The sequence below is a fragment of the Tympanuchus pallidicinctus genome, unplaced genomic scaffold, assembly GCF_026119805.1.
Source record: "Tympanuchus pallidicinctus isolate F22 unplaced genomic scaffold, pur_lepc_1.0 scaffold2, whole genome shotgun sequence".
Lineage (NCBI taxonomy): Eukaryota > Metazoa > Chordata > Aves > Galliformes > Phasianidae > Tympanuchus > Tympanuchus pallidicinctus.
Genome location: NW_026294721.1, coordinates 3,960,192 through 3,986,871, shown reverse-complemented (window position 1 = coordinate 3,986,871; position 26,680 = coordinate 3,960,192). Strand labels below are relative to the sequence as shown.

Sequence of the window (26,680 nt, the reverse complement as noted above, 5' to 3'; positions counted from 1 at the left end):
GTGATTTGTCTGATTTTCTAACTTACTTACTGAACAATTATTCACTAGGATTTTTATTATTTCCATTTTTTATATTTTTCTGACAGTTTTTACTTTGTTAGAACAGTGACTCTGATAAAGACTAAGACTCTAGCTGAGTCTAGCTGAGAAGAATTTAAGGAAAAAAAAAGTAGCATACTGCCATTGTGACAGATAGTTTGGTCATAGAATCATAAACATTGGAAAAGACTCTAAGAGTCATCAAGTCTAACCACCTACCTAATAACAATATTACACCACTAAACCATGCCCCTGTGTGCCACATCTCTGCATTTTTTTAACATCTCCATGAACTATGGCTCCACTACCTCCCAGGGTAGCCTATTCCAATGCCTGACCATTCTTTGGGAGAAGAAATTTTTTCCTAATGTCCAACTCAGACTTCCCTTGACACAATTTGAGGCCATCACCTCTCATCCTATTGCTGTTACCTGGAGGTTAAAAGGCTGACCCTCACCTCACCACAATCTCCTTTCAGGTAGCTGCAGAGCAATAACACCGCCCCTGACCCTTCTGAACATACATGCTGCTCTGCTAAAAGAAGTCCAGTTCATTCTCTCTCTAGCACACTAAGATATTTCCCACAACAACTATACCTATTTTGCATTATTAAATACTGTTGCCAAGGGTATAACTTCTTATCCTGCTAATGAAGCTTTGTTTAAAAGGCCTGCACAGATTATAGTGCCATGGTTAAGGTCCTGTCCTTGTGGATAGGAGACAACTTCCTCTTTAGTGAGCTGTTTTATTTGATGCTCAGGTGAGGTACCTGACCTCCAGATTAGCTGATTAGGATCTGCCTTTGTCTATATGAATATTTAATTCACTGTTCTCAATGGGAAAGTTTTCAGTTTGTCTCCAGCTATAATATCAGCTTGATTAACACATTCCTTGGTATGCAGGCACAAGTTCTTTCTGCAAAAGCAGGGCAGCTTGGTTGATTTTCCTGACATCTCAAGGTAATATTGTAACACAAGGTGGTATGCATTAAGAGCAGGTTTTTTGCGGGTTTTCTCATAGACAGTAAAAATAGGCCTACATAAATACCTTGAGAAGAAAATCCAAAAATGATTAAAAAAAAAAAAAAAAAAAAAAAAAAGAGCAAAAATTTCTTCTTAGATACTGAGGTCGCCAGTCTTTCCTCTCAGTCTGCATTTTTGTCCTGGCTAGTTTATATCAATCCCTGCTTCGGTAATTCTATCATTCCTATTTAATAAGGGCTCCTTGCCTCAGGGGAATAACCCTGCTTTCCCAAAGGGGACCCACAGGAACTAAATCAAGGCCAGGGATTGACTAGAATGCTGGGCATCCATTGCTCTGCTCAGCAGTGAGCAAAGTGAATAATTCTGAAAGTGAGACTCTAATTGGAGCTGACAATGTTTATTTCCTGGAAAGAAAATTCAGATGACAGGGGTGACTCCATTAATAACTTAGCAGAACTTAATCTTTTTCCAGATATGTATTTTCCCTATCTGCTAGAAATACAGAGCTCTCTTATTCTGTTCCATTCTAGACAGATCAGTTGTCAGTAATATAAATATAGTTTTGACATGAAATGTTAAGATTCTTCATATTTGTCATTTTTCTGTAGTTATTGCATATTGGTTTTACATGCAGTTTACATGAGTATTCATGATATCTAAGAAAACTCACATCACTGGTTCTGTATTGACATAGTATTGACATCATTTCTAAGTAAAAATTAATTCTTATTGAATTCCATCTAAGAAATCTTAAATTAAAGAAAAATCTTAAATTAAGAAAAAACGAATCTATTTCAGTGGTGTGGAAAGAAAATATTTTTTAATTGGGGTAGTTCTCAGCTTTAGGCAATTCAAAAAAATGTACAGACTTTCTTCCCTCTTTCTTTAAAGATCCATAGTTTTAATTCATATTGAAGATGGGCTGGAAGAATTAAGTATTGACATATGTATGCAGCAATTATACCTCTTTGGAGTGTGGAAAGGATATTTCTGGAAAAAAAAAAAAAGATTAGTCTTTGTTGAGTTCTGCTCAGGTCTGATGGATTCAAAGATATATTCTTCTAAATGTTAATAATTTAAAGCCATGGAGAATGAGATGATGCTGACAGCCTGCATTTCTAACACTAAATCTGAAATGAGAGTGACAATCAAAGAGACCTTTAACTCCATTTTCATAGACAAAATATTCTAAGTAGTACTGCTACAGAAATTGTATTAGAAGCTCAGAGCCTCAATCTTACTCAGAAGTCCCTAAAAATATAATTGTGGAGAAGATGAGTTAGAATCTGGAGCCTACAGTATGTGAAAACTTGTGCTATTACCAGTTCTCACACAGCTATCTTGGTGGGCTGTGCTGTTGCAGAGCTGCATGATTACTACAAACAGCCTATGCCTGAATATAACTCTCTGCTCACTCCAAGATGGAATTTGTCATCTTGTCCCTAATGCAGCCATTAAGGCTTCCTCTTTGCAGAAGTAGGCAGCCTTTAGAAAGCAGCTGGACAATTAAAAGCAAATTCTTTATATGCCATCACAGCAGGATTATCAAGGACACAGAAGTAGAGTAAACATGCAAATTTCCTATGGACTGCTCTGTATGTTGAAGTTTTAAAGGACCTAGTGTGAATGATATCATTTGTGTAAAATATAACAAAAATATAATTATTATTGCCCATATTAAAAAGATTTGTATCTATTTTTACACACTAAATTCTGGCTGAAGTCTTGGGAGCACTTCAGGAGAGCTAGGGCAAAGCTGTAGCCGTACCACAGTAGACTGAACATTGCATCCTCCTTCTCAATAACAAGGCATAGTACAATGTTCTATCACTTTTTTCAGGGGTTACTGTATTAATACAGTGACTATTTGCAAAGTAATACATCAATTAACATTATACCTTGGATTAAATATATATTTATTGGCTTGAAGGATAAAAACACTAGGTATCATGTGCTTATTAAAGCAGCAATTTTATATTTTTTGTTATCTTTATAGTTTTATCTTCACAGTTTTTGTTATTTTTGCACACACACATATATATATACGCATAGATCACTTTTTAGCTCATTCAAATGCTTTGTCTTTTATGACATATTAATGTATTTTTTCTTGTGGTTTAATAGCACTGCTGGGTTAACTGGAACACTTCTGCAATGTGTTTGAAATTAACGTGGTGCCATGCAGCTGACAGAGGCAAAATCCCTGTGTTCAGTATTCAGATTTTTCCATGAGGTACCTCCATGTCAACTAGTAATTTTCCATACTCCTCTTATTCATGCAAGTGGATTTGCCTCTCAATTCCTATTGATAGAAACAGAAAATGAGATAAAACATTTACAATGAACATATATTTTTTTTGGATTATATATGTGTATATTTTTGTTTTACATTGTTTTGTTTTATTGTCCATTAAAATGTGTATACCCTCAGTTGCAAACTGAATAGAGATTTCTGATTTCCCAAGAAGTGTCTTAATTATGTTAGCTATATAAATTACTTGGCAGCCTACATATGCTTATATATATAGCTATAGCATGCATTCTTATTGTATCCCTATAAGTATGTTTATTTCTATTTTTATGTGGTTTTGACAAATTTGATCAATGAATAGTTAGCATAATCACGTCTATCAAAAAAGAAGCAAATGCCAATGCATACTGTATTAAAAGCAAAGAGGGCTGACACAAAGTAGCAGCTTCTTAAGTTAAAATTTAGCTAAAACTTTAAGCAATATGTTGATCTCTGCATCATCATGCTGTAAATTAGTGGCAAAGAGGACATCCAGTTTTTTGGCTGCACAAAATAAATAATAGGCACCAATCATGCCCCTCATTTAAATGTGTTACTTAGAGAATATTCTTTCAGCAACTCTGCTAGGTCAGATCCTGAAAACTGTAGGAAAGTCACGTTCCCCTGGCTTCACTGAAGCTTCTTTTCTATTTCGGCAGGGTTTCACAACAACTTATATGAGGAACAATTGGGATGTCAATCTGTATAAATAAAGAACCAGAAGAGTTGTATGCCCTCACCAGCTGAGGCTGTTACTCATCTTTTCTTTGACAGTCTTCCCATCAAACAGGATTAGAGTTCTATATGGTTCATTTGTGTCTAAGTGGATACCTTAAATAGTTAACATAGGAGCAAAATGGGCTGTTACCCTGAGAAAATGCCAGTTGATGTATTTGATCCTTTTGAGCAGGATTCACCATTCCAAACAGACACATTGACAACAAAACTCCATTGTAAAATTTGGTTTTAGTTGAAAAGCATTCAATCTTTAGAGTTAAAAATGATACATAGCTGCAGGAATCATATCTGGGGAAGGCATTTCAAACCTTTTAAGATATGTAGTTTTGTTGCCAAGGAGAACCTTAAAATACACTGTGACACTGAGCCTCAAAATAGGTCTATCTTCAAATGGAGTATAAATGTATGTCTCAAAAACTGTTAATAATACTGTGTTTTCTTTCCAAAAAGAAGTAAGACTAGGTAGGTATTATCCATTTGTTCATTTGCCAAGTAAGTGTATTAATGGGACCACATTCAGCACTTTTTGAAGAATTTCTTATTACAAATTTGCAAGTGCTCAAGTCTTCTGGCCGATAATTGTGTTTTAAACTTTAAATACTTTCATGATGAATTTTTTTTGAGACAGGTGGTGGTTTGATTAAATTTTTAAGAACTCTGATTATGCAAAGAATATGAAAAGTATTGCATACATTTGTAAGATATTTCTTAATAACATTTAAACATATTCTTCATGAAGTATGTTTTGGGGCTTGGAGAGTAACGTCCAATTTCTTTTTTAGGCATTACTATTTGGTTGTGTTTAGGTGGCATAAAGTTAATTTAATTTAGGGCACGTATCAGAGATTCATCTTTGTCAGAAAGCAGAGTTTTACAAAACTTCAATAATTTTTTTGCTTCAGTCTCATGGGATTTTATTTATATATTTATTTGTGGTGGTGATCTGGGTTTGTTGTTGCTGGTTGTTTTTTTTTTTTTGTGCATGTGTGTGTGTGGAAGATTTAATTATACTGGTCCTCTAAATAAAAAATGAGCTTAGTACTATTCAGACATCATACCACAGCAAGAATCTCAAATATTCACATATCAGAAAACCTGATTAAACTGTAAATTATCATACATTTAAATATCCCAGTAGAAAGATTTAGTGAAAGAAATTCACTCCAAACAGATGCTTCATAAGGAGCATCGAGCAGTCAACAATACCTATTCCAACAAACATCTGAACAGTAAAAAAACACTTGCAATTCAAGCATGGATCTATAGACTCACCATGATTAACAGACAGCCTGGACATTTTACCCCAAAAGGTATCAGTACTGTTTTTGTGATGGTTGGATTGACAGGGAAAGCAAAAAAAAAGCCAACCAACCAAACAAACAAAAAAACAAACCAATCACCTTTGAAAGTTAAGCTCCTCCCATCCACTTATTGATAAGGCACACATATAGAATAAATTGCCATCTTTAGTTGGTAACTTTAAAATGTACCCTGCAATGAATATCCTTTGAGTGTGAGCCTAAGTTTCTTTACATAGGAGAAGGAGAAGTAGGGGACTCCCTGGAAGCATTCAAGGCCAGGCTGGATGGGGCTATGAGCAACCTTGTCTAGAGGGAGGTGCCTCTGCCTATAGCAGGGGGTTGCAACTAGATCATCTTAAAGATCCTTTCCTACCCAAATCATTCTATGATTCTATGACTCTAAAATAGAGATTACCTGGGCCAGTAGAACCAGTCTTAACATAGAAATTTCCTTGATCATACTGGACTGCTCCTGAGCCAGAAAGAAATCTTTAGAGTTGTTAAGCTCATAAGAAGATCACACGACATTGTTGACAGCTCTCAGTGATGCCCTCAAGTTACTGGGATACTGTTTATGGGCAATAGCTGAGAATTTCTATTTATTTATCTCTCCACTGTGAATCTCCTCAGGCTTTTGACAGAGAAAATACTCTGAAAGAAAAAAGCAATTTTTAAAGCTGGAAAACATGAATGGGACTGCCTCAAACAACAAACTCATTTGCTCTGCAAAAGTTGTTAAGAGAATTCCTCCACAGTTAAACTGTTGGCGTATTCCTCTCAGCTTTAATGAATGAAATTCAGGATCTAGCGCAACTAGAGATAGTAAGAGATGAGAAATTTTTCTGCTTCAGAGCTCCAGAAAGTGAGTTTCTAAACTGGAATCTCTAACACCCTTGGTAAGATTCTTGACATGATGATCAGTGCTGGAAGAAGTAACTACTAGAAAATTTACATTGCTGGTCTTTACCTGTTATGCATTTTTTTGCCACTCGTCTTGATATATCCAGTGTGAGCACACAGTTCTGGCTTCTGGATATATTAAACTCATCCAAAAGCTAGCCACAATGTGTTGCACATCCTTATTTGTACATGGCACGGGTTATATACGTCTTGGCAAAGGAAGGTGACAGTTATCCCCATAACATACATTACTTGGAAGAAAATTCAGTACCAAGGGAAGAGATTGAAGAAAATGCTAGATAACTCGTTGCTGGGGATACAAGAAATGAAGGAGAAGAAAAAAACAAAAAACAAAAAACAAAAAAACAGAAACTACGAAACTAGTTATTCTGACAGTGGCTGCATTCCTATTCCAAGACAACTAGCAAGGCACTGAGAACAATCCACCAAAGATCACAGAAGAATCCCAAAGGTAGGAAAAAAAGACGACTAGAAATACTGATGATATTAGAAGCCAGAATAAGCAGCAACCGATAAATAGGAGGTGAAAATATGGCTGAAAAAAATACAAAGAGTTCCCATGGGTAAAAACATATGCTTATCCAAAAGAAAAAAAAAATAATTTACTGTTTTTATTGATCAGTCTTAAACAACGGAAACTTGAGTTTGCATCTTTTTTGTTGTTGTTTGTTTTCTTAAACCAAAAATGTCTTTAGCCATCATGTTATCACAGAATGGTTAGTGTTTAAAGCGACCTTAGAGCCTGTGCAATTCCAACTCCTTGTGGTGGGCTGGGTGCTCCCCACCAGATTAGGCTGTGCAGGACACATTCCAACACAGCTTTGAGCATCTGCAGGAATGTGTCACCTACAGCTCTCTGGGTGGCAGTGCCAGTATCTCACCACTGTCAACGTGAAGAATTTCCTCCTAACATCTAAACTAAATCTCTCTTCTTTTAGTATAAAGTCATGACCTCTTGTATTAGCACTGCGCTTCCTGACAAAATGCCCCTTCCCAGCTTTTTTGTAGACACTTCTGGCACTAAAAGACCACAAAGAAGTCTCCCTGGAGCCTTTTTTTCTCCAGGCTGAACACTCCCAGTCTCATCCTGTCTCTGCAGGAGAGGTGCTCCAGCCCGCTGAGCAGCCTCATGGCTCTTATAGACCAATTCCAACAGCTCTTGTGGGGTCTCACCACATTTCTGTGGAATACAAAGTATTAAAATCTTCCAGTGAAATATGTTCTAGTGAAGTATAAAAACCTACCTATGTGAGCTACCTATAGTACCTATCTATGAAATCACACTAATACAGATGCAATATTCATGCTCATTTAATATGCAGACTAAAAGTATAGGCTGCAAAATATTCTTATATACAATGAAATATAGAAAACAGTTATGCCCTAGAAACTAGAGATTGGCACAATTATGTTTTTTCATTGCAAGAATTTCTTTAATTATAAAATTGTATAGTTTTTTTATACTTTTCTGAATTATGTATAACTGAAGATGACCATATTGCATTCTTGTAATAGTCAGTTAACTAATATTTTTTTTTATTTGAATACATTTGTATCCATGCTTTCTTTTTATTTGCATATTGTTGATAGAATTAGATACATTTCAGAATGCTTTCTTTCAATTTAGTTACAAAATCACAAAAAAAAAAATCATAAACAACATTGAAAGTATTTTGATTTTTAAGATCAATGAAATATATTTTTCAATTTAGGAACCTCCTAAGTCACTTAAGGACATTCACAAGGGCTGAGGAAAACAGACAGAAATGAATTCACAGTTCTCTCTGGTGCACTGCACCTCATTCAGGGAGTTGTTTCCACAGATTCTAAACCTAGCTATAGATCTATAATATTTAGCAATACTTAATCTGAACTTTGAGTCCAAACTAATAATGCTTTCCTTGCTACTAGACTGTTCTCACACCTCTCAAAAATGCAGCTATTGACCATGCACAGCAATAGCAGTCCATAACTGCAGGACTGCTGAATGAAGAGGTTCCTAAAAATCTTATTTTCAGTTAATTTTGTGTACACAGTGGGACTGTCTCACTCCAATTTATAGGAGGGAGAGGAGGTTCTTTTATTATATATATACCCGGCGTAAGATTAAGAAACAACGGTTCAAATGTTGGTCCGACCAGTTTATTACAAACCTTAATTAGGGAAATGGGGAAGGGGAGGACGGACACTATTATGAATTAGGGTACTGGGGAAGGGAAGGAGGGCGATAGAAAAGATAGGAAAGAAGAAGCAAGGAGTCTTTATAGGAAGCAAGAGAGACATAGTCACCACCATGGATCCAGTGTGGTTCGTAGTTCAGTCTTTGATCTTCAGTAGCGGTGGGTCGTCAGGCAGAGTTGTTCTGTTGACAACGACGACAAGATGCACGATGAGAGACGACCATGATGATGATGGCCCCTTTTCAATAGTTTCAGAGTGGTCGAGTCAGCTGTCTTTGGAGTGACAGCTCAAATCCAAAGTGGTTGAGTCAGCTCTCCTTTGAGTGGCAGCTTCTGGCTCTGGGGTCTCAGCAGAAACTCCTTTGTTCCCATCTTCCGGGCCTTGCCAGCAGATAAGAGGCAGCAGGGATGCCCATCTGCATCCTGTTTCTCACAGAACACGATGGTATCGTTCCCCAATTTTCCCCACACCTAGCTGGAGCTCTTTTGTCACAGGCCAGATCTTCCGCCAAGGAACACTCCTGAGCACTCTCATCCGCTCTTCTATAGAGCAAGCAGCTCTGGAGGAAGGGGCTTTCAAATGTTATCGATTGTCACACAGTTAACACCCATTAGTTGCCTCCTGAACAAATCAATCATAGTCTTATCACAAGAAATACCTGAGGAAGCAAGCTTTGAGCCAAAAAAGCAGAGAAGGATTCTCACAGGGACACACACCAGCACCTCTGCAAACGTATAATTGGCTAAGATTGCTTAACTGCTGAAAATGTGTGAACTGATTCTTGAGACCAAACCTGTAGCCAAGTTGGAGTCAAAGTCATCAGGATCAACAACAACCTCAATGACATGAAGTGCATTAATGTCAAGCCTGAAGTCTTTTCACCAGATGTGCAGTCAATAAAACTAGGAAATCTTTAGTTACAGAATTTACCTCTGTGTTCAAAGATGAGACATATCTCCACAGGGTGATTCCTCCCTTCCTCAAGTGTTAGATGTTAGATGACCTGTCTTTCAGGAGCTTCCACGTTTCAGACAAAAATTATTTTTAACACTGTAAAAAAGTAAAGCATTTCACCCCAAAGCTTTTAGTTATGAACAACTGAAACAAATGTGTGGTCAAAACTCTGTTTCTGTAAAGAAAGACCATGACACAAGACAAGAGGCAGTCAACAACAAAGAACAAAAGCCTCTTTGGTCCAGGTGAATTAAGAGTAACCAAAAGACAATCTTGTAATTTAAAATGATCAGAAAACTTAACTAAAGGCAGTGTCATCTCCCTGGAATTCAGTGTCTGCAGTTCAATCAGTAGATGGTGGTGATACAGTTCTCAGCTACAATTCAAGACGCAAAAAACTTGCCAGCTATAAATTTACAAACTACAAGATTTTAGAGCACATTCAGGTGTTCTTTCATCCATCAAAAAGCGAAGTTGCAAAATTTCTGAAATATATATTAAGAGGTCTTGCTGGAAGTCTGCTGAATATTTCATTTTCAATCATCTAAAATTGTAGTTACAAAAGAATGCCTATAAGCTGAAAATGTAGCTTTACAAGCAGAACAGCCCATTTAGGGAAACAACCAATGCCTTTCCTCCTATTTCTGCATTTCCAAGAGAATACTTCTAGCAGCTGGCTCTGCAGTTTTCATTTTTTAGTGTCCTATAAGATCCTGCTTGCTGAAAAATGTTGCCAGTTACTAGTCACATAATCTGAAGACCATATACTTTATCACTGAGTGGCAGAATATGTATATATACATTAGAAAAAAACTGCTGACTCCAAACATGTTTATTGCCACTTTGAAGCAACTGCAGAAGGTCGAATACACAATGTAGTAAACTCAGATTTACCTAGGACAGAACAAACCTAGGACAGAACAAACTTGATTGTGACATCTGGTAAAGACTGACATTACAACATTCAAGCCTGAATATAGCATTCATGGAATCTTCAAGGTTGGAAAAAACCTCTAATACTATCCAGTCCAACCATGCACCTAAATCAGGTCTGTCAGTACAACATCTAAGCACTTCTTGAACACCTCCAGAGATGGTGACTTCACCATCTCCCTGGGCAGCCAGTGCCAGTGCCTGACTGCTCTCTCAGAGAAGACTAAGAGCACCTGAGTCCAGTTCACCCTGGCCTTGAAAGTCTCCAGGGACAGGGCATCATCCACATCTCTGGGCAACCCATTGCAGTACCTCATCACTCCACTGTAAAATAAAATTCTAAGGATTTATCCCTTCTGTTTCTGCTATATATTTAGGAGGTAAGATAACCAAGGATGGACAGTGTTATGTAAGGTAAAGACAGAAGGAAAAAAGAGAAAAAAAACTGTTCAGATAAGAAAATATCTCCAAATTTTGCTTTCAAGGTTTCTTGACAGGGGAAAAGAAAGATGTCTTAAGTTCCTGAGAAAGTTAAAGAAAATTGATAAAAGATATGTATCGAGGAGGATTACAATGATCTGAAAAATGTAGCAGCTTGGAAATATCCTTTAGCAGTTCAAGGCTTCAGAGCTTAAGCTGATTCAAGATGATAAATTAATGCTTACTTCAGTTACACAATAGAATACACAATGATTTCCAAGAGCTCAAGTCTTGATCTGGGTTTTAGATACTTTTTATTTATTTTTCATAGTTACAGGAAATATGAAAGATTCACATAAAATGAAGAATAAGAAAAAAATCTCTTATTAGTTTTATTCAAGCTAACATTAACCACATGTTCTCTTATGCATTACATAAACCTCTGAACTTCAGAAAATAAAGATTCAATAGTAGTTTTAATATTTTTAAAAGACATATCATTTTAATGTAGGAACTATTTCACTTTTCCTGTTCTTATTCTTTTAAAATTACAAAAAGGGAAAAAAAAGAACAGAACATTTTCATTAGTAGAAACTCAACTTTTGGTTGCACATCAAACAGTGAAAGAGGGAGCTCAAAAGTTGTATGTACCAACCTTGTAGCTGGAAACAACAAGGAGAGGAAAACAATGTTGTCTACTTCTCAGTTCTCATTGTCCTTTCCACTCATTAAGAAATGGAGAATAAAATCCAAGTATGGAAACACTGGTAATAAGCAAGTGGATCTGGATGCCTCCATTTGCACTCAAAAAGGCCTCTGGAAAAAAAAAAAAAAAAAAAAATCCACTTCTCAGCTCCCCTGATCCTCATGTTTCAATCCATCATCAGGAAGTAGTACCGTGAACTCATCCGTAATTCACCTTTAATTTTCCTGTGTCAGGAATGTTCTGCCACCCAGATCCCTAAGATAAAACACAATAACCTGATTTTTTTTTATTTTTTTTTTTCCTACACTATTCATATCCTATGTTAACAGGCAGAAAAATTTATTCCATGGATGTGGAGCTGCCCCATGCCTATGCACCAAAGAGAAGGAACTGCTGACACAAGCAATCCATTATAGTAATTTTTTTTTTTTTTTTTGAAGAAAGGAATGAGAGAGTCCTCCTCAGTTTCCTTCTTCTAGCATACTCTGACTGGGAGCAAGAAACAGGAACTTTCTGTCAAAAATGATTATTCCCCATTTTCACATTAAAACCTTACCTGAGGCTCCAGGTGATATATGGGCCTCCTGTGTAGAGCCTATTCAAATAGTAAAGATGAACAAAGCTCTCCTCCTGATATAGAGACCAGCATAGGAACACATCTTCTGTATGGCATGAAATACTTACTATTTTGGGGTCCTGATAATCTCAGTGATAGCAGACACCCTTTAAACCTCCTGAAAATTCACTCTGGCCAAGGAAAAAACGCTTTTCTGAATATCTCATATCTGAAATCTTACAAAGGTGGTAGTACCACAGTACAGACATTACAGATAGGAAACTGGAAGATTTATTAATTCACTTGAAGCTGCAGAATAAGTGCAAAGTAAAGGAACAGAGTTTCAGGGGTGAATTTACAACAGAATATAAAATAGGACAGAACGCATTCTCTGGCCCTGTGGGTAAAAAGCACAGCGAAAAATAATGGTGGCTGAACACTTTTCTCTCAGGGAAAAGGTCCTACTTCAATATGGCTATGGAGAACAGTCCTTGGATGCTGTTTTACAGATGTGTTCAGCCAGCCTCTGGAAGCATGCTAGATAGCCTAGGTCAATACCATGCCAGGGAGGAATTATCTGGAAAGCCAATATTTATGTGCAATGACCAGGAACAGAGAACACATTTTTGTGGTTAAAGCTGCAGTTGAAGAAGATTATAGTAAAAAAAAAAAAAACAAACAAAAAACCAAGATATTGGCATGAGCTACTGTTTCAGCCATCCAGCTGGAAGGGTGTACACAAGATGGAGGCAGAGATACACACTCAAAGGTCAAGAGTCAATAGGTATCAGACACAGTAAAAGAAATTCTTATAAGATACTGTAATTAAAACCTTACATTTGGACAAGGAACACAGTATATGACAGAATTACTATCTGCTAAGATTTTCTAAACAAGACTTAACTTGGTCACCTGTTGTTGGGATCAGACATATATTTCAGTTTTTGCATTTAGTTAAAGCTTCACACTGCTTTTTGGCTGTAGATGACCAGTCCTTTCAAAGCTGTTTGTATTTCTGCAAAAGTACTGTTCTAATTCTGCTATGTTCAATAGCAGTAAATACATGCACAATCTTGCTACTAAGATTCCTCCTTTGTGCCAAATATCACCGAGGACTGAAACACAGACAGATCATAAAACAATTTCAGAAATATAAAGCAGCGAGAAGATAAACTCAACTCACTGTATGACTATAGATGTCATAAAGATGAGTGAGACAGGTCAAGCATGAAAATCGAGTCAGCTATGAATCCTACAGTATGACTGTAACAGTATGGCCCTCATATATGAGATCAGAAAAAAAAATGACCATTTAACATCTGAAGATGTCCTCACTGTTTTATATATAGCAACATGTTACACAGCTATGCTAGGAATATTTAATTTGAAACTTAATTCTCATTAGTCACATTTCTTGACTGAGGAACATAGCAAAAGGTGGAAAGGATGCTGGCATGTTACAAACCTCACAGTAGTGCCATAAAATCTTAGCTGACAAAACATGAAACTAATGATTTGATTAATGCTGTTATCAGAATAGGTTTACCCTTAGAAAATTCAACAGATCAGGGCACTAATTTTATGTCTTCTCTGTTAAATGAGGTATGCAAGCTTTTAAAATTCCCCCTTCACACACAGTTTCCTATCAGCCAGAAACAGATGGGCTTGTAGAATAGTTTAATCAAACACTTAAGCAGATGCTAAGAAAATTCATCAGCAGTGAACCAAAACATTGGGATAAATTGTTACCTTTTGTTTAGTTTGTCTATAGGGAGGTCTCTCAATCACCCATTGAATGCTTCCTATACCTTTCAAAAAATGGTCAGGAGACAACTGAGCAAATTGTGTCATTTGTGAATTACCCAACATTGATAGCATCATATTTTCACCCAGATATCATCCTTTTTAATTTTGTTGTTCAGACAACTAAATCAAAGCCATGAACCTGCAGATAGATCCACACACCTAAAAGGATATAATATATACATGAATTGCTTTCTATGATTCTATAATAGTAACAATCAGAATAGGGATGGAGAACCTTGCAAGAGGAAACAGAAGGATTAAATCTTTTTAATTTTTGAATGCAAATGGAGAAATAGATGATGAACTAGTAGATGAGTGAATATTTGTCAGTGATTCCAAATGCTTCAGGTTATCAATAAACTGCGGTGGTTATTGTGGCATCTAGCTCAACACAAGGAGAAAAAGTAAAACCAACCCCATGTACAGAGAGATTCATCAGAAGTACACAATTTGGAGTTAGAAATCAGACCAACACAGAGTAGAAGCTCTTTGTTCTCACAAACAAAGTAGACAGATAACCATCATTACAACCTAGCTGAGGGTCAGCACAGCTTCTTTGCTGTCTGTTATTGTCACTCAGAGGATTTTCCAAATTAGAGTCTAAATATCCTTTTTCAAAGAAATGTATTGCCTTTTCCCCCCAAGGAATACTATGGCTAGTGTAGTGTAGTAGATGAGACAGTGCACAATGGAAAAAGTCCCTTTTATAAACCTGTTCAACTTATCAATGAAAGAGCTGTTATTACATCTGCTGAAAAGATTGGACTCTGAAGTAAATTCACACATTCTTTTTTTAAATTTTCATCCTGCTAATCCATTTTTCTACTTGTATGGGACAATTTCATGTTCAGCATAGCATTTATTACTGCTTCTCCATATTATACGCTTCTTTACCCAGGAGGCTATTGCCTTCATGATGAATTATCCAGCTGGACTTCTCAGGTAATCAGCTCTCACAATGGTTCTCTTTCAAAATTCACATATCTGTGAGCAAATGACAAAAGCTGAAATAAAACCCTGAGTACCTGACACTTCGCTTTAATTGCACATCCCAGGCTTTTACTTTAAATGCCCAGAAAATTTACCTTTATTATACTGTTTAGCTTAAATACTGCTCCCAGATTAACATGTAATTTAAAAGCAACTATCATTTTCCTCTTGTAGAAATTATTTTCTCACAGTAACATCCCTCAGAGTTGCTAAAAATATTCTTGCTATACAAAGCAATAAATGTTTGCAGATATGAGTTACATTATAGTTTATGGTGATTAAAACATGAAATAGAATTTGTTATCTGGTCTTTGAGACTCCTGCAGTAATTTGAAGCAGACAGACCTAACAGCAAATAACGATATTTATGCCCCCTTTATCTTCAGGACTACTAAGTACACTAGGGAAAGCTAATATGTTTTTACATAGATACCTAAGAGATATCTTATACTGGGTTTTCTGTTATCTTCATCTGTGGTGCGCATTTCGTTAACCACTCTGACCAGCATCCTACTGAAGAAGGACCAAGATAGTGAATAAAATGTATCTGTTCTTCATGATTGTTGGCTTTTTATCAGGTATAAGTGATAAAGTGCACTCTCCGAATGGAAAAATCTCATGCATAGGCATCCTGTAAATCAGGTGTCTTTAATTATTATTTTAGGACAACAACTATAAACACAGATCGAAGAAGAAACTAAAGGATCAGGCCGTCACCTCAAAGGAGCCCTAAAGAATATCCATGTGCTCCCTCTAGGCTGAGAGACATGGGAGTGGGAAAGGCATATTCACAGCAGACCTATATACTCCATGAAATGCCTCAACAGAAGAAACCAATGTGTATCTACACCAGACAGTAAACAACTCTAAAATCTCCTCACGGGAATTGTTTTTCTCACTGTAAGCCATTCTTAGACACTGTATTGCAGAAAGTTAACAAAAAAACTAATGCACCACAAGAAGTTGTTCATGTCATGGCTGAAACTTGAAGCTGGTGGGAGTTTTTCATCCACTGACAGAGAGACAGTCCAAAAGCATAAATTTTAGTGCTTAAAAGGATTTATCTAGTAAAGCAACATGGAAAAGAACTCTTGTAGGTCCAGACCAACTGAAAAATTCAAGTTATAATATAGGAATCACTTATGTCCCCCATCTGAATACACGTGTTGAAGAAAAAGACACAAACATGGCATAGGAAAACATTAAGCTCTTTTTTTTTTTTAGTCTAGCAGATAGCTCTGATCAGGAACACACACAGGACTTTCCAAATTATTTTTTCACTCAAGCTGTATTTGTTACCGAATACGTATTCAGTACCTTCCTGTCTATTTAGGACACATCCTTGTTATGTAAAAGATTGAAACAGAATGGTGCTTTTATGAATGAAACTCATTCATCAGTTTTTGGCACGTTATCCTTTCTAGATTAGAGTTGTTCAAACCTTTCTTTCATGAGGTTCAAGTACACTCTTAAGAGAGCAACACAGCACTGTAATTTGTTCCTTTATTTTGCATAACACTTGTGTTTTTTGTTTATTTTAGGAGGCATTCATAATGTTGTGTAGAGAATGAGGATTCCTAACCTTGGGAAATTTCTGCCCTCCATTGTAGCACCTTTAGTTTCAGAGTTCAGTAGATCTAGTTTTAAACTGTAATGTTTGGGAAAGAAAGAGGACTATTCACACTTCATTTCCACAGCACATCCACACTCTTTTTAGACTGAGCTATTCATTTACCCTAACTACATAAGAATTAGAGGAATAATCATTTTATAGCATTAATCAAAAGAACTACAGACACTTTCAGTAGTCAGCATAATCATTGAGTAAGTTATCTCATTCTACACCTTGCATTCTGATTTCCAGTATGTAACACTTAGAAATAACAATTTCCACTTGATAACAGGCCTTAAAAATGGGCTGTCAAAGTCAACCTATGATATTGTGAATTCCATTTTAACTTAAGGGAAAAAAACTTTAATGATTTCTCATTGTAAACTTCAGATAGACATAAAAAAAGGAAGGAGGTGAGAAATCACAGTTTAAAATCCTAATAATGTTGATTAATTACTAATAAAAGTATTACATTATAATCTCATAAGATATTGAAGACTTCTAACTCTTTATAGAAAAACTTGCTACCAGGACACACATTTTATCAGTTCCAGATCACTTCTGTTCTTAGAAGAGAAAATATCTTTATGGCACACATAAAACTTACTATTTGGAGAAATTGCTCCCATTTCTGGTGACATTGACCTCTCTTATGCTGCAGCTAACAGCAACACAAGGGAAGACCTTTAGTGCACCATCTCTAACAGATTTCATGACTTGGTGGATTTCTGCAGATAATCTGCTGAAATCAAACTATCTCTAATGAACAGCTTCCTTTCAAGATGGGAGCAAACCAACGATAGGACTAAAAACTCCATAAGAAGATGTTCTCTATTTTGAACAGAACATTGTTTTTTCTAAGAGCATCCACATGAACAAAATTTGTCTCAGTTTACTTCTTCCCTACTCCTTCTGTTTTCCTAGTCATACCTGGAGCCTGGGCAATTCATTACACAAACACATTTGTATGTTTTAATACAAATTTGTCTAATCTATGCTCTGTCAGCAAATCCATTTAAGTGGTCATTTCAGACATGTGCTAGCCCAGAGAGGCAGATTTCCTGTGTATGGGAGCCACAGCTGTTGATTTCTCAGCTACCAACAGCACTTTATCAGCAGCATTATATTCCCACAGCTGATGACTAACACTTCTGCATAACTACTTGATGGTGTGAGGTACTACAATGTTTAAATACCTCAAACAGATATGAAAAACATCACAGAGAGATAAGTAACCAGTCTTGATAGACAGTCCTGTTATTCCTATCCAGGAATATAAGAATTGCATCCAAAATTTCATATTATCATTTAAGCAAACAAAGTAGAGAAGATAGAGAAGATGCTTCATGGAAAAGATGCGTATTGCTGGATCTGCCAAAAGTTACATTTTCCTACTGATTTTTCTGTTAGCTCTAATTTAAAATAACCATTTCATTACACTGCCAAGAATTCCTTTATATTTTATAAACCAAGTCCATAATTTCAATTCTCCATATGATATTTTTCCATAGCTATTTTTCAGTTAGCTATAGCTTTTCAGTTATCCTTAGTCAGTTATCACAAAAAGCAACTCCCTCCACTAATCAACAAGTGAAAAAATTCACAGCTTCCTTGAATGTTGTGAGATGTCAGAAGAGGACTTACTGATATTTCATCTGAGCACCTAACATCTCAAAATTTCCATCCTCAAAGTAATAGAGAAGTTCTGATGTATTCATTTACAAGTTGGACAAACATTCAAATAAAAAATATTTATGAAGCTTGTGCAGCAATCCTGAATTTTTTCTATAGTAAGGCATCAAGGAAAACTGCAAGTACTTCAGTAGTGAGCTCTGTTATATTTTGGAATTCTATGCTTTTAAATGGAAAACTCACCCCACCTACCTCAAATCAGAAGTTAACAGAAGCTTTTTTTTTTTTTTAGATGCTGAAATGCTGGTTTAAGATCCATAATCCAACAGGAGCATCTAGGACATTACACTTCTCAAAGTGTTTCTCTGATTTAATGTTGCCACTCTACTCTTCCTCTGACCGTTTTCTCAAGGGTTATAACAGAAATAGACCAACTTGTCTTGGTGTGGCTTACCATTGTGTTCAATATGACTGGCGTGATTTACCTGTGAAGTAACAGGAAGAATTTTTGTTCAAATAAGTGTCTCTAGTTACCATAATAACAGGACTGACAGCTATTATACCATCTTTGATGATGAAGAGATTGCAAATAGCTGAACTACTTTTGATGGTCTGATTTATTTGATATTATTCTTGACTTTCTTGGTAAATAACCAAGACCTTAGAAGTGTTATAATAGCAGGCTAAGTTCTCACTTGAAAAATTTGGTTTGAGAATATCTACCCTTAAAATGTTTTGTATTTGTTTTCTTTCCCCTCTCAAAAGTAGCTATCACAACTAAACTGAAATCTGATTTAAGAGAGAATGAGTTATTTTGAAAATATAATTCATAGCTTTCTATTGGCTTTTCACTTAAGTTTGCATCTCTACATAATTTCAGCAGTGATCAATAGGAATGATTATTAGAAATTCACTTCATAGCTACCAGTTCAGATCTTGTCCTGAGGAAATGAACTCGTGATCTTTCAGCTGGCTATATATAAAAATCTTTGGCCAAGTAGATTCACATTTATCAGCAGAAAAACAATTCAGTTTTGTTATAAAATAATTTGTGCAAGTTTGAAGTGTACTGAGTGACTATTTGATGCATCATTCTGAGGTTCTTTGTTCTATCTTTGTTCTGAGGTTGTTCTTCTTTCAGATTCGTTGTGAAGAACACTGTGTGTAGGCAGCTAGATATAAGAAGAGGTGGGATTTTTGCTACAAATCTCCTAAGGACTAAAGCTTCAGAAAATACCTGCCATTTACCACATTCCCTGACAGGTTAAAGCAAAGATCTGTAGAAAATTTGAGCTTAACAGTGTTTCAGTATATACTGTTGGCTCATCCCCTCCTTCCCCTCCTCTTTATCTACTGAGGATGTATCAAACTGTAGACTAATACATAGTATAAACATGCTGGCTGCCATGTTCAATACAGTGCTGTCAGAAGTTCAGGGAGCCAGAAGCAAATAATCACATTCCACATGGAACCTATAAACCCTTGTTTATTCATTTACAAACAGAAGCCAATTACTAAATACAGAGCTAGTATCAGTGATAAAAAACAAAAATGAACAATCTGAGAGGAAAAACAATTCTGAAAGTTAAAGTTTCCATGGCAACGTTGACTTGGACAGCTTGCTACAATAATGAATAATTTCTGTTCTTTTAAGTGGGAGATGAAGGCAGTGAGAACAATGATGGAATGCAAACATGGACAAACACCTACACTTTGATCAAGCATGCTCTGTCATATGCAAGTAACTGAAGACAAAGGTTTTGAAGGTGTTTAGGAAGTATATAATCATCATATGTTGTTTAGTTACTATGTAAATCTATCACTGTTTTTAATTTCTGGTTTGAGGGGTACTCTTGCAGCTATCAGCTGAATCTACCTTGTACTTCTTTAAGCCAGTCCTGTGGTGGATCACTTCCCAAAAACAAACACTGGAAAAATCTGAAAAAAGCTTAACTACATGTTTTTAGTTGCTTTCTGTATCTGAGTTACACTTTAGTGTAAACCAAAATAAATAAACAAATCACTACAGCACCTTAATTTAGTGATGTAAGATTCTGATAATCTCCAGCAGGATAACTGGTTCCACATTCCTAAAGTTCAGCTAAAGTTCCCAGAGATAATTCAATATGCATAGCATAAGATAGGCATGGAAATATTTATGAAGTATAATAAAGATGTTTTGAATGCAAAAGAAAACCAAACAACCACAGAATTGCAATTTTGAGGAACTGCGTAAAAGTACTCTTTGTCATATACTCCTGCTTAAATCTTCACTCAAAATTTTCAGTATGCATTGCATCAAGACAATCCAAAAATTGTATTTTATAATAACAGCTTCCTTCCCCAAGATTTTCCTTCATTTTGGAATCTTAAAGCCTATTTGTAAGTCACAGTAAATTTCATCCCATTTTAGCCTTGTTCTACACTGATATATATGTTATAAGAGGAATGTGCTACCAAATGATAGAGCCTTACAGTCCCTATTAGATCTCAATAGAAAATCACAGATGTGTCATTACTTCTTAATAAAGAAGACTATGCATAAAACAGGCACTGGGCTGCAGACGACAGCCTTTCCTCTAAAGGCCACCAACTCTTGTCACAGAAAAGGTGTTTAAGGACAAGATCTCAGACGGATGAAACTAGAAGACAGTTCCTGGGTGGACAGAGTTCCAAAACTGTGCTTGGAGCCAGGTTACACCATTCAAAGCACCTCTTCAGTTGATGAAAGTAAAATCATTTATCTATACCTATAAAAAGGCTTTTCTGTATAGGAGGTTCTATTCACCTTTCTCTAAAAAGTTAGTCTGCAAGGAAAAGTTGACAAAGGCAAAGCTTGGAAAACCTGTCACAGTTACGATTCAGATTTTGAGAATTGACACAGTGAATAGAAGGCAAGGAAGGAGACAAGCTTGTCATTCTAATCATCACAAGTTTTATGAAATGCGAATAAACAATTTCAAAGCATTCTATTGTCACAAGTGTCTTTTATACTTATAAGCTGGTAAGCACTCCTACTTGTTCCTTGAAATGTTAGAAATATTAAGCATAAGACATGTATGCCTTGTGAAGAAGCAGCCTACTATCCTCAATATTATAGATATTTAAACAAACTTCCCCTTTTTGTATGTTGATATTCCTCAGTAATCTGGCAGGGACATAACCCCCCTCTCTTCAGCATCTCTCCTCTTTTCCTACTCATGTCTGGTTTCATTTCAGACATAGAATATAGTACCAAAAATCATCTCCAAGAGAACGCTACAGACACCTCCAGCTGGTGAATACCTGAGCTGGTATATGACAGTTTCAAAGATGATGATGGACTGTAAAGCAATGACTCTTTTTCTCTTCAAGGGAATGCAATGAGAGAAACCTTACTCTTAGTTATCCCCCTTCCATATTTTGTTTATTGTTGGGCTTTATTATCATGTTTACTTCCAATTAGTTCAAGCTGCAACTAAAAATTATAGCAAGGTTTACTTCTATCTCAGCATTTTGGATTTTGCCCTGGGGTCTTCATTACAAATAAACCATCAAACTAACACATTAAGCTAGCTATATTTAGCAACCTATAACTTTAGCTTGTGTTTTACTAGTTGAAAATATGAGCAACTGACATCACTGCAAGCAGCAGGAAAGAAGAATAAACTAATATACAAATCCTCAACAGCATTCATTATTCTTACCTGACTAAAACATTCTGCTTGGTCTTTCATTGAAAGATTTTCAAACTGATTCTGCTTTGAGACAAGCCTATTTCATATATATTTGGAACATAACACTTTACTACTCTACCCTTAAGTTTTCAACATAGTTGTGATCAAGTTCTGTTTCACTTGATGGTACGAAATTCTAAATTATAACAAATCTCATTAAGCTCAGATTTACGTTATACTACTTGGAATTTCAGTTTTGAAACCCAGTTTTCATAAATATCAAACTGTATTTGCAGTTATCTGATTTCAAATGCACTAAAACTGTGGCTGAGAACATGCTTGTGGCTGTATAGTAAATTCTAGTACAGTTTTTTTTTTTGTCAAAAATGTTATAGTATGCATCTACTACAGATAGACCAATATATCTACACTTCATGAGTAGAACAGTGCACACTCCCCAGAGTATCTTGAAAAACTGAAATATCTCTCCCTTTCCAATCGCTCTAAATATTCATTCCATATTACTCAAACTTCAGTGGACTTCTGAAGTAGAGAAGAGCTCACAGATAATGATTCTTAATAGATAAAGGACATGCAAATAACTCAGAATAAGTATGTGGTAAGACATAGGCATATAGAGTCAAGGCAACTTCAAACCCTAGCAGTCCAAACTGTGCATAGATGTTAAAGGTAAACTGTTAAGGCCTCAAGAAAGAGAGTAAGAAATAGAAACTCCAGTGTTAGCTGGATTCTTGTGTCACTGCAAGCCTCACTTTTGCCTTGAGTATCATATGCTGTGAAATAAAAATACAATTGTTCAAAAGCAAGGTTTTCAAGCTGTTTGAAGTGCTTTGATAGTCCTTGCAAATCAGCCAGAAATTTGTCTTCAGATGTAATTAGATTTTGAAGTCACTTTAGAAAGTAACCTGGATCATTTGAGAGCAGGAGTCATAGCTTAGACTGTTATACTACAGACATTCCAAGTAGAAAGATGTCATTGTATTTAAGACTCCAGCTTAGTAAGTCTTAGAAACCTTGAAATGAAAACATCACTTAGTCTGTGCATTGCTATCTTCAAGAGTAAGGCATTCAAAGTCTCCTCATTTTGATAGACTGAGTGCATAAAGTAAAAGTTTCTGATCTTAAATGTTCACAAATTAAACAGGCCAGGTGATCATTGTCTCATTGTACCATGATACAGGCCAGCATTTCCTTCAATTTTTAGAAAGCCAACAATAACTCCCATGGGGCAGAGGTCTTTCTCTTTATTGTCCCTGTAGACAATATACATGCAGTTGCAGCTATTTTAACAGTTACACTGATCTGAAGAGCTGGAAGCAGCATCCTAAAGGAAACAAGGTAGCAAACTATCTCAATAGCACAACAAAGCATTTTTCCCACTGGAAAGCTCTGTACTATGAAGCTACTGACTAGCATAACAATGAATTAAATGTAGGGTTGGGTTGAGTGCTTTTGAAAATCTTTGTTCCTCTGCCTAGAGGAAGAAAGTCAACACCCATCTCTGACAGATGCTATAAAGATTGTTAAACACGGGATGAACACTGCAAAAATTATACATAACTTCCAACTATCATTGGTCAACAAGCACCTGGGAGTTCTGTACTGCTTTTCAAATATTAAAGTCTGGTAGTGACATTTTTTTAATGCATTATGTTAGTATAATTTCTTTGAGAAAAATTTGGAAATTATTTCCTGAACTATGAAGAAATGAAATCCTATCAAGGCATGCAAGCAGGACTGAAGAAACAGCAGAACGTTTCATACAGCATTTTAATGCACTATATAACATGTTACCTGACAAAGCCCATCCTAAGTAATAGTTCTCAAGACCAATGTAAAAGCAGGCATGCTGCATGCATGAGAGGAATCTGCCACATAATTGCATGCATCAGCAGAACAAAGGCACATCCCATACATGCATTTGGGTTCACTGTGTCTTCCAGCTTGGAGGAAGGTCTGAGCAGTCATGAGATCTCGACCACACCTCCCCCTTTCACAAACTTGGTTAGTTAAGGATTGGGCTAATCTAAGCAAGCTAGATACACTAAGTTTCAAGATGCTGCAAAAAGAGATTAGCCATACTGACAACAAAGCAGGGAACTGGGGCTCTCATTTCTGTAGTTTTGCTTAAGTCCAAAAATATTCTAAAATGAAAAAAAAGTTGCAGTGAACTGGAAAGTGATTTGTGTTTTCCTTTTTTTTTTTTTTCTCCTCAGTATTGATATGCCTTTCTTTGTTTCTGAATTCTACTTCAGTACTCCAGACTGAGTTCTGAAAGATCTAGGGGCTTCTTTAAATCCTTACCATGCTACCCATCAGCTCATAATTCAAAATTTATGAACGCTGATCATAATATATACTTGTATGAAACTTTAAGGGCAATGCCATTATCTCCTTTAATGTTAGGCTACAATAAAAAAAAGTCACATAAGGTTGATTAATAACTAGCTTAATGCCAGCTTTAACATATTAATGTCCCAAGATGATGATTTTTTTTCAGTTTCTCTTTCCAGCAGAGAATAAGAGGCATCTCCAAATATCTCTTATAGAGGAAAACTACGACATACCACATATTTGACTGTTGCTTGCAATACTAGGTTTCTTTTCGTTTTGTTGCTTCAGCTAACAATTCAATTTAAAAAATACTGATAGGATTAAGCTGCATCTAAATTGGTTTTGTAATTATTTTGCATTTTATAAGAAATACATTAAACCAGCACAAGAAAAAGATGAATCAAATATATCATGCAGGCTATTTTACTCAGATCATGAAATGTGGACAAGTTACAATGAAATAAACATTATTTGCACTTTCCTTTTTATTTTTGCAACTGCTATCAGACTTGATAAGGCAAGAATCATGAAATACAAAAGGTGTTAGGAGGAAAATAATTAAGTTTAACATAGCCAGAAGCCAACACTTCACTACAGCACAGCAGAAATTTTATGTTAATGAGAAGGCACATCTTCCGAAACAGTTTCACAACTTTAAATAACAACTGTTTTTCCTTCTAGGCAAGCAAACAGTAAAAGTTATTTTCTAAGTTCTGATGTCCTGCCATGACCTACATATAACTTTCAAAACAGGACTACCAGATAACTTCAGCAGAATTAGACTAGGATCTCAGATTCATTTTCCTTGAAGGTATAATGTTAAGAACCATGTTACACCAAACAAGACTTCACAGAATCAAGGAGGTTAGAAGGGACCTCTAAATATCATCAAGCCCAACTTCCTTGGGAAAACAGATTCCTTACTCCAGGGTCAAAATAGTCCAAGACAAGTAAAGAGGGACTGGTCAGTTAATACAGTAGCTGGTATAGAGAAGGATGCCTAAGGAACACAGAAATGGCACTTGAGAGTCAGAAAAGCAGTGCAGACTCACCCCACACAATCTTAAGTAACCTCACCTTTTGTACTAGGAGTCTCACCCACAGATCTCCTGTGCGAGAATCACACCAAGAGTAAGTACTGCTACAAGATTATTATTCATGTCACACACAAAGATGCTAAGCACCAATTCTAGTATTGACCCTCAGAAAAGAGCACTCAATCAATATCCGGTTAAAATTCAAAATTTAGTCTTGCAAATCAGCTGTTTTTCTACTCACCTTATATTCCATTTTCTTGACTTCCCATTCCCAACAAGTTGTGGGCAAAGTCTGCCATATTTTCGTCATTAGAAAAGCTTACCAGCTCATCATCCAAAACCATGACTTCCCAATATTATTGAACACTAAAAAAAAACCATAGAGCTACGAGGAATTGAAACTTCATGCATTATTATCTTCCCTTTCAAGTAACACCCCTCCACATGTGGTCTACAAATAACATTATAATCAAGATCAACATTTCTAATTCACCTTCTCATATTATTTCATAACAGAGCCTTACCTGTTATATGCCATCCTTAGATTAATAGAGTTGTGGTAACAGTAAAGAATATCTAGATCCAAATGAGTATACTTCCTCACAGCACATACATATAGAACCCAAGACATACTGTCTTTTCCACAAAGGAAAAGACTAGTATTTTTCAGATAGGTAACTGATTGTCTGTAAAAAAGGACCAGATTTAAATAAACCAAGATTGCTACAGATCTTCTAAATGCAACAACTATCATATTATCTATGAAGAGATAGCGATCACAGCCAGCAAAATACCTCAACACCAGGATAAAACTGATATCATTTATAGTTATTGAGCAAAAAAGGGTCTTACAATGTACTCCACAGCCAACTACCTAAAAAACAACAACATAGAAACAAAGAAAATAACAAGGAGAAGGAAAAGGGAAATCCCACAAGCCCATAAAAAATGTAGAAGATTAAACATCCATACCTAGTGTCTATAGGCCTTAATTTCAAAACTATTCTTACTATAAAACAAAGAAACACAAGAAAATTCTATTCAGACACATATTCCAGAAAAAAAACCCACCCACAGAAGATCCCAAGAACTTTTAAATTTATCCATCTTTCTTCTCTTCTTTATCAGTAGCATCCTGCTACCCCTTCATTCTCAAAAACTGCTACAGTGAGCTGGTTTGTGTTATATAGACATGGACTTCTCCTGCTTCCAGCAAGGTTTACTTGCTAATTAGACCTTAATTAAAATGAGCTGCAGCTGGTTTGAGACACTCCCCTCTCCCCAACCCCAATGCCCAGTTTCTAATTTCAGAACTAATTAAAATTCCCACAACGCAGTATGGTCTAGATGCTTTTCTTGAGAGCTTATCTATCATTTCTTTAGTATTACTTGCCCCTTTGCCTGCTTACCTCAGCCTTCTTTATGTGTATAAGTACATAATTTCAAGAATATCTTTTTTTTTCTTTTTTTTTTTTTTTTTTTTTTCCCTTCAGTTGTTCTTTTCACTTTTAGGATATATTCTTGTATGCAGAGTTGCTTTTTTTTTCTTAAGTTGAAAAATTATTTCAGT

At 36.0% G+C, this 26,680-nt stretch overlaps 1 long non-coding RNA gene across 1 annotated transcript; it reads right to left on the bottom strand.

The window, feature by feature from the left end:
- Positions 1–1,403: 1,403 nt before the first annotated feature.
- Positions 1,404–26,291, bottom strand: LOC128080135 (uncharacterized). Its single transcript, XR_008206501.1, has 3 exons — positions 26,182–26,291; positions 25,635–25,796; positions 1,404–2,012 (listed from the first exon to the last, which is right to left on the bottom strand). It is a non-coding gene; the product is annotated as an uncharacterized LOC128080135 (long non-coding RNA).
- Between the last annotated feature and the right edge of the window lie 389 nt (positions 26,292–26,680).